General features: G+C 36.4%; 1 protein-coding gene across 10 annotated transcripts in view; it reads right to left on the bottom strand.

Annotated features, from left to right (window-relative positions):
- The window catches only part of ELF1 (E74-like factor 1 (ets domain transcription factor)), a 98,733-nt gene that overhangs the window by 59,335 nt on the left and 28,354 nt on the right, over positions 1-11,044 (bottom strand). For 2 of the 10 annotated variants that reach the window (XM_015572578.1, XM_006776937.2), the window contains 3 exons: positions 8,366-8,481; positions 4,605-4,669; positions 4,312-4,432 (listed from right to left, as the gene is read on the bottom strand). The exons of 2 other annotated variants lie outside the window; for them this stretch is intronic. The gene's annotated coding sequence lies outside the window, so the exon portion shown is untranslated. Of the gene's footprint in view, positions 1-4,311; positions 4,433-4,563; positions 4,670-6,551; positions 6,669-8,365; positions 8,482-11,044 lie in introns of those variants that run through there. 6 more of the 10 variants (XM_015572579.1, XM_015572583.1, XM_015572580.1 and 3 more) reach the window with 6 other exon arrangements.

Raw genomic sequence — 11,044 nt, 5'->3', positions numbered from 1 at the left:
GCCTCACCCATTTCTCAGCAACCATTCAAATCTTTTCCATTCTTAAATGCTCAAATGAAGTACCATTTCTTTCACAAAGCTTCCTAACCTCTGTGTCTTGACTGATATAGACCTTCAAAAATACAGCACTTAACTAAGCCCATGCCACAAAATTAACATTAACTTGTACATTGTCTCACATTTGAAAATTACGTCCCCCTAGTTAAACTGAATAAATGTTTGAGTGCCTACTATTTGCAAAGCAATGTCCCAGGTACCAAGATAATTAAAGAAAAACTTCTCTTGATTCTCTGGGTAAGTAAGCATTGTCTAAAATTTTTTCTGTACCTACCAAATTGTGTGCCCATAGTAATAACAGAATTATATTAATGACAGACACTGTTTTAAAAATCAATCACTAGATATTTAAGCTATTTCTATATATATTCCTTATAAACAATGACTGCAGTATCTTTGATAATAAGGAAACCATTATCCTAATAAAAAAGTTTCTCTGTAAAAGGTTAAATTCCAAAATCTATTCCAAAATCCATTTGTTCACAAATACAAAGTGACACTGTACCAATGACTAATATGAACACATCTATGTAAAGTTAAGTTTCACTTTCTTTTCTACTGCAATACGTACTTTTTCTTGCTAGCACTTCCAAACTGCTACTATCCTTTAATATTTTTTAAAAATCTCTAAAATAAGGATAAGCACTCAACATACACCTTACAGTACACACTAACAATGGACAGCAATAAACTAAAATTGAAATGGACTGCCCATTTTCATTAAGCCATGTTAGGATAGAGACACCTTTACTCTGATCGGTAGCTTTTGTTCATCTATAATAATAAAACCGTAACATGTTAATTAGACCAGACAGACGAACGACATCCCGCAGGTGGACATCCTCCGAGGGGTCCCAGACTGCAAGAAGGCATAGGCCGGGCTGAGGGATTTCCCCACCCTCCGAGTGCACAAATTTTTGTGCACCAAGCCTCTAGTATAAATATAAAAGCCTAAGTGACTGGCCAACCAGCTGACTGGCTGGTAGCTATGATGCACACTGACCACCAGGGGGCAGACGATCAATGCAGGAGCTACCCCCAGCCCGCAGGCAGGCCAGCAGGCAGGTGCCAATGGGGACCCCTGATCACCTGCCAGGCCTAGGGGCCCTACCCGTGCATGAATTTCGTGCACTGGGCCTCTAGTTTAAATATAAAAGTTTATAAACTGAAAATATGTCAGTAAAGAAAAGCTCTTCAACTATTTTATTGGCTTAATTAGGCCTCTGATCCTCTTTTTTCACTCCCTTTTTTGCTCTTCCTCTTCTCTGAGTAGTTATTTAACCTACACCAAAGGTGGTTTTTCAGAAGAAATTTTCTAATTCCTGATCCAGAGGTATCACCTATACATATTAAAGGTACTTAAATAACAAAGCCTTTAAAAATAACAAAAGCCCTGTGGATTAAAATGTTTTTGGTAATAGATAAGAGTGAAAATCCAGATCAATAATTCAAGTTTTCATGAGTAAACTGAGTCTCTGTGCCCAAAGTCCCAGTTTGAAAGCACAACAGAACTACAACTAGAATCCTCATCCCTTAAATCAGGACTCTGTCCATGACTACAATATAAAGTCTTGCCTCTAATCTACCCAAATCTTTTATGCTTAGTAGTTTAGAACACAGATTTCTAAGTAAATACAGATATAAAATGGGGAAAATACAAAATTCCATCTCAAGTTCAGCTCCTGATCTCCAAATCCACTCTCTGAGTGGTCTATTAGATAAATCCACCTCAGTGTCCCCTCAAAGTCAATGTGTCTAAAACATGTCCAAACTGAATTTATAATTTCATTCTTTAAAATTGCTCTTGTATGAATATACATGGATATTCAAAATGAGGAGAAATAAAGGCCTCTGCTTTACTCTACAAATTATAACGTCTTCAGTAAATTTAAAATTTGCTTTAATTTACTAACCACTAGTTATATACAGTATATCTGTGAACACTTTGCTGTGTTAATAGTTTTCAAACACATTTCATTTTCAAAGGGTCACTTAGTCTTCAAAAAGTAAGAAAAAATATAAGTGAAAATTGTTCATTCAAGAGACATAAACAGTTAACTTATTTGCACAGTTTTGCGAGGTCATCTAGTTGGGCATCTACCAAGTAATAAAAACTTCCCTATCTGTCTCTCTGAGTTTTAACTAGGTCAGGACCATATTCTTATTCTTCAAGGAGATATGCCAGAGGAATGTCTCAGCAATAAGTTTCCTAACTTCCTATCTCCCAAAAAAGCTTCAGATTTAAGGTAAAATAGTAAAGCAAGCAAATCAAGAGTTTAAGCTCTAGAGTCAGACAACTTGGGTTTGAAACTTCTGCACTGTGACCTTAGACAAGTAAGTTAATGTCGATCTCTTTTGCAAAATAGACATGAGCCACAGTTGCCTCACTTTGTAAAATGGGTATAATAGATAACACCAAAATCTAGAATTGAAAAGATAAAATGCAAAATGCATGTGCAGAATGCCTGGCATATAAATTTCACTCAATAAACATTAGCTTCATTATAGTCTAAGTATAGTGCAAGAGATATAACAGGTGCATTCCAGGTAACTAATTATTCCTTACGTTTCATTTCCACACTTCCTGGGAGTCTTCTTTACCACAGCTATTTGCCAGACTCCAACAAAGAACTCCAGAGCCCATTAGCAACAAAAGTATAATTCTATTCCAGTGTCTAAAAAATTTGACAACTATTTGATAAACCCAGATGCTTCAGGGCTAAGACCTCACCCTGTCTGGCAAGCTTCTCTTAACACAAGAGTTCCATTATGTCTGTTCCAAACAAAATGAATTTACTGGATTGTAAACACAAAATCTTGAGCCACATTAGCTACTATAACCAATCAAATATTTAATTTGTATTTAATGTATTTTAGAAGATTTCAGGCATTATAAAAAATATACGACCGGCCCTAGCTGGTTTGGCTCAGTGGATAGAGCCTCGGCCTGTGAGCTGAAAGGTCTCAGGTTCAATTCCAGTCAAGAGCACATGCCCAGGTTGCAGGCTCCATCCCCAGTAGAGCGCGTGCAGGAGGCAGACAATCAATGATTCCCACTCATCACTGATGTTTCTATCTCTCTCTCCCTCTCCCTTCTTCTCCGAAATCAACTAAAAAATACATTAAAAATAAATAAATAAAAATATGATTGTCAAAATCAGTTGTTAATACTTCAAACACTTGTTTTCTTAATCCCTGACTGAATGCAGATTTAGGTTTTCTGCAAAAGGGTTTTAAACACAAGCCAAGGTCTAAAAACCCATTAATTAATAACTATATTAAAAATCACTGCTACCCTTTGGAAGCAACTAGGCCACCAACTCATTATACTCAATATAAAAACTGATAAATAAAAAGAACCAATCAAATAAACAAAAAAAGCAAAAGAGTTTTATCTAAGACAATTATGGTCCAAAGAAGGTAAAATTCACCAGTTTAGAGCAAAGGAATGACTACCTTTAATTTGAATGACTTCCTCTCATAAAGCATTCAGATAGTGTGTGTGTGTGTGTGTATTTATTTATTTGGAAGTATCTAGAAAACTGGAATTCTGTAATAACCCCAGATGCCAAATACCTGAACAGAAAGTATTTTTACATTAAGTGGTAATCTAATAAATAATCCTTATCACCATATAGATATACCTATTATAAGTAGGTATATTTGGAAAAAAAACATTAATTTTAAGAAATGCAACAGAAATTAAAGAAAAGTAGAATAAGAAAAGTCAGAGAAAAGAAGCTATGAAAATAAGAAGCAAACTATAAACTGTAATGCCTGGAATTCTTGTATAATAGACCATAGTTAGGCCTTTTTGTTTATTTTCTAACATGGTAGAATGCTTTATATTAGCTCTCAGCAAAAATGAAAATAATAAATAAGTGGTATCAAAATAAATTCTGTACAGTCTTCCAAGAGCCTGCCTATTCTAAAAGTATAGAATCATACACGTTTAGAGCTGAAAAAGATCTCAGAATTACTTAGGACAATGCATTCATTGAACAGCTAATTTATTTGGGCTAGAGCATTCTGACTTGCCCAAGGTCAAACAGACAGGTAATGGCAACAAAAGCAATAGAGGTTTTAATTCCTAGTCATGCCCTTTTCTCTACATTAATAGAATTTGTTAGTATTTTTCTTTTGCAGAATATCTGGAAAAATAAGAATTCCCTTACACAAATATATATAGCAATGGTCTCTATATTTCATGCAAGCTCTTGATTTCCGTTAAATCATTTTCAATCAGATTTTTACCTGAAACAACTGAAGGAGTTTGTAGATTTTTCTACTATTGATTTAAATCTTAACGTTTTACTATTATTGTTCTTTCCCAAGTATTATCATATCAAACCATCTTGCTTTACAGTCACTCAGCCTAAAAAGGAAAGGAAACATTACTAAGCCTTTTTATAAAACTACCCCAACTTAGTAACTCTTCAAAATACTTTAAAATTCTAGTGACATTTTTTCTTGCTAGTTCTTTAAATACACATTACTGTCACTTACATTTAAAAATTTGTGGATATGGGAAAAAAAGACAGCCATACCAAAGTGTGGTTAGTTATGAAATCAGATTTGAACTTCCCCAAAAAGGATAGTCTCTCAGTTCCTACTAAGGAAACAAACAAAAAAAGAAACCAGTTGTAAAATAAATCTCACTATATAGCCCTCTCTAAATCATGTGCTCTATACACAAAATAGAACGGGGAAATACAAGTTAATGTCACTAGAGAAACAAATCATAACTTAATTCAAAAAGAAAATGTTTCTATACTCCAACCTTTAAATTAAAATTATTTTAAATATTCAAGGAATTTAAGAAAAAAAATTTAAATGTTTTAAAATGTGTTCTTGGAATCCATATGAGTACTATATATTACCACCAATATATTTTAAGTAACTATTCTGCTTTAGGCATCTTTCATTGCAAGTGTGGGAGGCAGGTAAGGGGAAGTTAAGAATCTAGAACTTTTTCAAAGGCAGTTTTATTTTTGTGTGAAGGAAGCACAAATTTATGTTTTTTAAATAGGAAGTCTCAGTTAGACTTCTGGTGACATATGCAAAACTGAAGCAGGTCTTGGAAACCTGAATAAGCTCACCTTATTTCAACCATGTTAGAGTAAGACAACAACAACAAAAACACCACAAAGTCAACATAATCAAACCGAACTTCTCTCTATGCTTTCACCTTTATGCTGACTCCCAGATGAACAGTTCCAGGACTCAGAGGGCAGACCTGAAATTCCAGTTCTTTCACATTGTTCTCCACTTTCCATCATTGGCCACTTGGGCCTACCTGGTGTCAGATTACACTCTGGTAGCATTTATAGCACTTGCAGAACAGCCAAACAGATCACATACCTAGACCTGTCTATACCTGTGGTCTCAAGATTAACTCTTCTTTTGAGCATGTTCTGAAAACTAAAGAATTTAAAACCAAAGAGAAATATTGAATGGTAAGCAGATACTGCTTTAATTTTGGCCATGAAAAAAGTTCAACTTCTTCCTGAAAAGGTTGAAAATGATAATTTTCACAATGTTATTAATTGGTGCTTTTTATTTTGCAAATGAATTGCCTGAAGAAACTTCTATCATCCTAAATCAAAAACACACCTATCAAGGAAATACAGACATGCTAAAATATGCTTATCTACAAAACCTATATGGGTATTTAAAAAGTTTCTCTCTATAACATACAAGAATCAACCTAGAAGAAAACTGTTTCATTTCTATGGTTATTTCCCTATTGAATATTTTCATTTTCTTAGAACATATGCTCTAGTGCAGTGGTTTTCAACTGGTGTGCAATAATAATTTTTAAGCCATGCAATACCTGACTATTTAGTCAGAGGCACTGACGTCTTTTCTCTCAGACTGTCCAATAACAAAAATGACAACAGCCAACACAACAACAGCTATCTGTTGTGATTGAATCAAAATAATGTCTTTTTGTCAGATTGGTAAAAATATTTTTTTTTGGTGTGCTACAGGATTTTAGTAATTATGTATGCCATGAAATGAAAAAGGTTGAAAATCACTGCTCTAGTGCAATGATTTCCCCCATCTGAGAACATAGCAGATTCTCATTAGTAATAGTGTTTCACTCTGGCCCAAATTGAAGGGGAAAAGCTAGAGATATGTTGTTCAAGTCCCCTAGGAGATTTTGCTACATAACATAACTCCCCCAACTCCCATATTACACAATACTCTTCTAGAAGAAACTCTATTACGTCATAAGAATTACCCCTCTTACGAAGAAACACACCATAAGCTGAAAGCAAAATATAAAAATCATATAAACAGCTTAATGGCCATGGATTTACATTATTAGGTGATAGTTGCTGTTCCATGTATTCAATTGATGATGGGTCCTTACTAATTTTACTCTAGCTCCCCTCCAGTGGTTCTTCACCCTACAGGAAGAGTAATTTACCAAAAATGAAAATACAATAAACTCACTCCTCTACTTAAAACTAATCAGTGACTTCCGTTACCTATAGGAAAAACTTCAAATCCATTAACAGGGCTTAAGAGGCTCTTCATGATGTTGTAAAAGGTATGAGAAAAACATGGCCAGTCAGATTTGAAAACAGGATATCTGAACAACTAGTCTGTAAAGGTGGACAGGAATCTTCTTTAAAACAAGCTTAAAAGTGTCACAATTTTAATACTCTTCACTTCCATCTCAAAATCAGGTATTATAGCATTTCTGTATTTTATAGTCTCTCATGGCCCCCTACCCCACCCCAGTATTAAAGAAGCCAAAGTCAGCCTTGCCCCTGTTCCCCCTAGAACCCTATATGTAGTGCCCTTTTCCCCAGGTTTCTGTCCATGCTCATTGCCATGTTCAATCCAGATTTCTCCATGTATTCATGGATGATCATAATCTTTTGTATCTGTGATCATAGGGTTCGCTTCCAAATCATAGTGGGACCAGACTTAAGGATGTAAACTCCAGAGAAGCAAAACATTTTCACCTTTTCCCAAGTTACCAACAAATTGGATAGACTTTAACATTCCTTGTGCACAAAACTACTGACTCCCCATATGTGAGAATGACCTACTATTTTCAGAGTGCAACCTTTTTCTTCTTTAAATAATAAACTATCATCCTGGCTGGTGTGGCCTCAGTTAGTTGGAGCATGGTCCCACACACCAAAAGGTGGTGGGTTCAATCCCAGTCAGGGCAGGAGACAACCAGTCGACATTTCTCTCTCACATGGATGTTTCTTTTTCACATTGATATCTAAATAAAATAAAATAAGTAAATAAATAAACTATCTATACTAATAAAAGCCTAAGTGACCCTCGCACATGATGTTGCCACAAGATGGCCACGCACAGCGAAGGCTGGGCCCAGTGGCCGGTCTGCACAGTGAGGTCTGGGGATCCCGTGGCTCCGCACTGCGTGGAGGAGGCCAGTCATGGCAGGGGAGGGCAGTTGTGGGAGATCAGGCCGACGGGGAAGGGCAGTTGTGGGAGATTGAGCCAGCAGGGGAGGGCAGTTGGGGGCGATTGGGCTGATAGGGGAGAGCTGTTGGGGGCGATTGGGCCAGCAGAGGGGCAGTTAGGTGTCAATCAGACCAGCAGGGGAACGATTAGAGGGCAATCAGGCTCGCAGGCAGAGCGGTTAGGGGCAATCAGGCAGGCAGGCAGGCAGGCAAGTGGTTAGGAGCCAGCCAACCCGGATTGTGAGAGGGACGTCTGACTGCCAGTTGAGGCCTGATCTCACAGGGGATCATCCCCTGAGGGGTCCCAGATTGGAGAGAGTACAGGCCAGGCTGAGGGACACCCCCCCCACCCGGACAAATTTTGTGCACGGGGCCACTAGTTTTACGTAAGTTTCCAAACAATTTCTGGTGCTCCATGTGAAGATCCTTAAAATGGGATTCTTCCTACAATCATCTTCATAACTCTCTGGCACTTACCTAAGATTATAAACTCAGTGGCACCAGAAAACTAGAAGTAGCAAAACTATAACATGAGAGATGAAAAGAAGTAGAAAGCAGGGTTAGTATTGTAACATATACTTAAAATACAGATATGTAGTAATTATAAATAATACATGTTAAGTATATTTTTGTATTGCACAAATCTTAGAACTAAACGTTAAGTGCTATTCATAATATGAAGATTTATAATACAAAATAGTTAAAATTTTAGGTCTTTAATTTTTCATAATTTCTCAATCAATTTTTAAATCATTTGAATCTATTTCAGTTACTGTTAACTAAAAAGTGTGTCAACGCCTCTTGCTTTAGGTTTTCTCTGATAGAAACCAGTTTTATTATACTTAATTGATATATACCAAAAGCTAATCAAAAGATCCCACAGTATCCATGTTCTAAAGAAACTATGCTTTTACTGATTGACTGGATGGTAAAAAGTTGATGAATATTTATTGAACTTCCCCTTAGCTCAGTACTATGGTAGAAAAAGAGAAAGAGAATGCATGAACTTGTTACCATGAAGTTTAAAATGTATTTCAGGAAATAAGATCATGACACACAATTTAATACCAAAGGTAGTATTTCATTAAGTGCTAAAGCTGGTCAGTCCTGCCAGCATTTCAGAAGAGGGTACAGTCATACAGACCAAGAAAATACTTCCCAGATACGGAAGGACCAAAACTCAACCTTAAAGGAAAGTAGGATGGGGATAGTAGAGAAGGGAGGGGAAGTGGGAGTGGTTGTGGGAAGGGGGAAGGGAGAGGGAGGAGAGGAGAGACTGGAGACAGTACCTTGACAAGAGCTAGGAGTTGATAATAGGAAATGTAGAAAATGTGATTAAATAAGTAAAGCAAAACTAAATTATGGAGAACCTTCAAAGTCAGGCAGTGGAATTTAGGCTTGCTTTGGGAAGTAGAAAGTTCCTGGAGGGTTTCAAATCATATTGCAACAGAGTGTGGTCCCTATGTTTACAAAGCCCAGTGCAAGTCACGGTTGGGATCTGGTAACTACCATCCAAAAATGATGAGAACAGCTTAAACAAACATTCCATAGCTTTATTGCTACACTGATAGCCTCTAGCCACTAAGTGTATGCTGCCTCCTTAAATTCTTCATTAATTACTTATAATAGGACTATCAACAATGGCTTTAAACTGCCTAGAGCATGGAAAATTTATTTAAAACAAACAAAAATAACTTAACTAACTTAATTTACTTCATAACTCTCTTCATTTATATTATCATTCATTAGTTTTTGTTCTTTGCCTACAGATTAGAAGGGAGAAAGAGAAAAATAAGGTTTTCAAAAAGATAAGACTCATTACCATATAACATTTCTTACAAGTTATTCAGCTGAACATCAAAATTGCCATACATCCCTTTGGATACTAGTGAAACTTTGAAATACAAGAACTAGTTGCATCTATAGATAATTGTATCTTGTCATTTTGTATTAAATATTTTGAATAGATAATGGTGATATAGTTACTCAGTGAAAAAGATGTGATATCCATGACAAATAAAAGTTTCTTAACCACATAGAGACTGCTATCACCAACATTCAAGGAATTTTTACTTTCTTCCAGGATGATGTTTAGAGAGATGAAAGTATCTAGTTGAGCAATTAAGGCTGCATTAAACCTGATGCTTCTTTAGAGGCATTTACTGCTTTATGGCATTGCCTTACTCTTGGAAAATTTAAGAATTCAAAGTTTAAGAATTCAAAGCCTTTGTAGATATAACAAATACCCACTCAGTACCTAAAATATGCCAGACTCTAAATGCTAGGAATACAGCAGTGAACTAAACAGACCAAAATTTCTGCCTTCATGGGATTTCTAATCTAGTGGTCCTAATCAGAACAGTATGTTCCCCCTCAAAATATTCTGCATTTAAAATGTGGGATTCTCAGGCAATACAGATTGTTATCTCACAACCTATGAATATAAATTTCTGCCAGTCTCCTTCTAAGTCTATCTCCCATGGTCTCTCAAACCCTGACAATTGGACACAGAAATGTGACCTTTTCTACCATAGTAGAGAGTAAGAGCTGTGGGAGAAATGCTTTACCTTTCAGACATCATATAAGTACATAAGGAGAGGGGAAAGGGAAATCTGAAGGGAGGTGGGATAGATCAAGCTAAATCCAAAGGCAGATTTCCTCCAGACAATGTTGATTAACCTAGAGCAGCGGGTTGTGACCCCTTTGGGGGTTGAACAATCCTTTCACAGGGGTCGCCTAAGACCACTGGAAAATACATAAATAATTACATATTGTTTTTGTGATTAATCACTATGCTTTAATTATGTTCAATTTGTAACAATGAAATTGGGGGGTCACCACAACATGAGGAACTGTATTAAAGGGTCGCGGCATTAGGAAGGTTGAGAACCACTGACCTAGAGGTACCTCAGGGTCCCTATTTCACTTTAATTTTTGTTGTTGTTGTTGTTGTTGTTGTTGTTAATACCCGGGGATATTTTTTCCATTGGTCTTTAGAGAGAGAGGGAGGGAGAAAGAGAGAGAGAAGCATCGATGTAAGAGAGACACATTGATTAGTTGTCTCCTGCACGTGTCCCCCCAGGGCTGGGATCGAACCTGCAACCCAGTTACATGCTCTTGACTGGGAATCCAACCCTCAACTCTTTGTTTCACAGCTGATGCTCTAACCACACTGGCCAGGGTTCACTTTAATTTTTAATCAGACTTTGAATGAATTGAAATTTAACAACAACAATTAAGTATATTGGGAGTTTTTAAAATCCCCTTTACAAATATAAACACTTCAAAGAAGAAGAGAAAATTCTTCCTGTATTTGTCTTTTCCTATATTGGATGGCCTTCAGAAAATCTTATCTGTGCTGTTTATATTCTTTTATTTATTTAGCAAGCACTCACTAGAGATCTGTCTACCAGATAGGAAAGAGACAGTGGCTAAGACATACATAGTCTTTTCCTATGGGCAATCACAGTCCATCACATAATACAGCAGAAGTGGACACAAAGCTTTTTCTCCCATGTTTTTCAGCCATTATTTAC

This window comes from Myotis davidii, unplaced genomic scaffold (genome assembly GCF_000327345.1).
Source record: "Myotis davidii unplaced genomic scaffold, ASM32734v1 scaffold105, whole genome shotgun sequence".
Taxonomy (NCBI): Eukaryota; Metazoa; Chordata; class Mammalia; order Chiroptera; family Vespertilionidae; genus Myotis; species Myotis davidii.
Note: the sequence above shows the minus strand (reverse complement) of the source record. Positions and strands in the feature narration are given on the sequence as shown.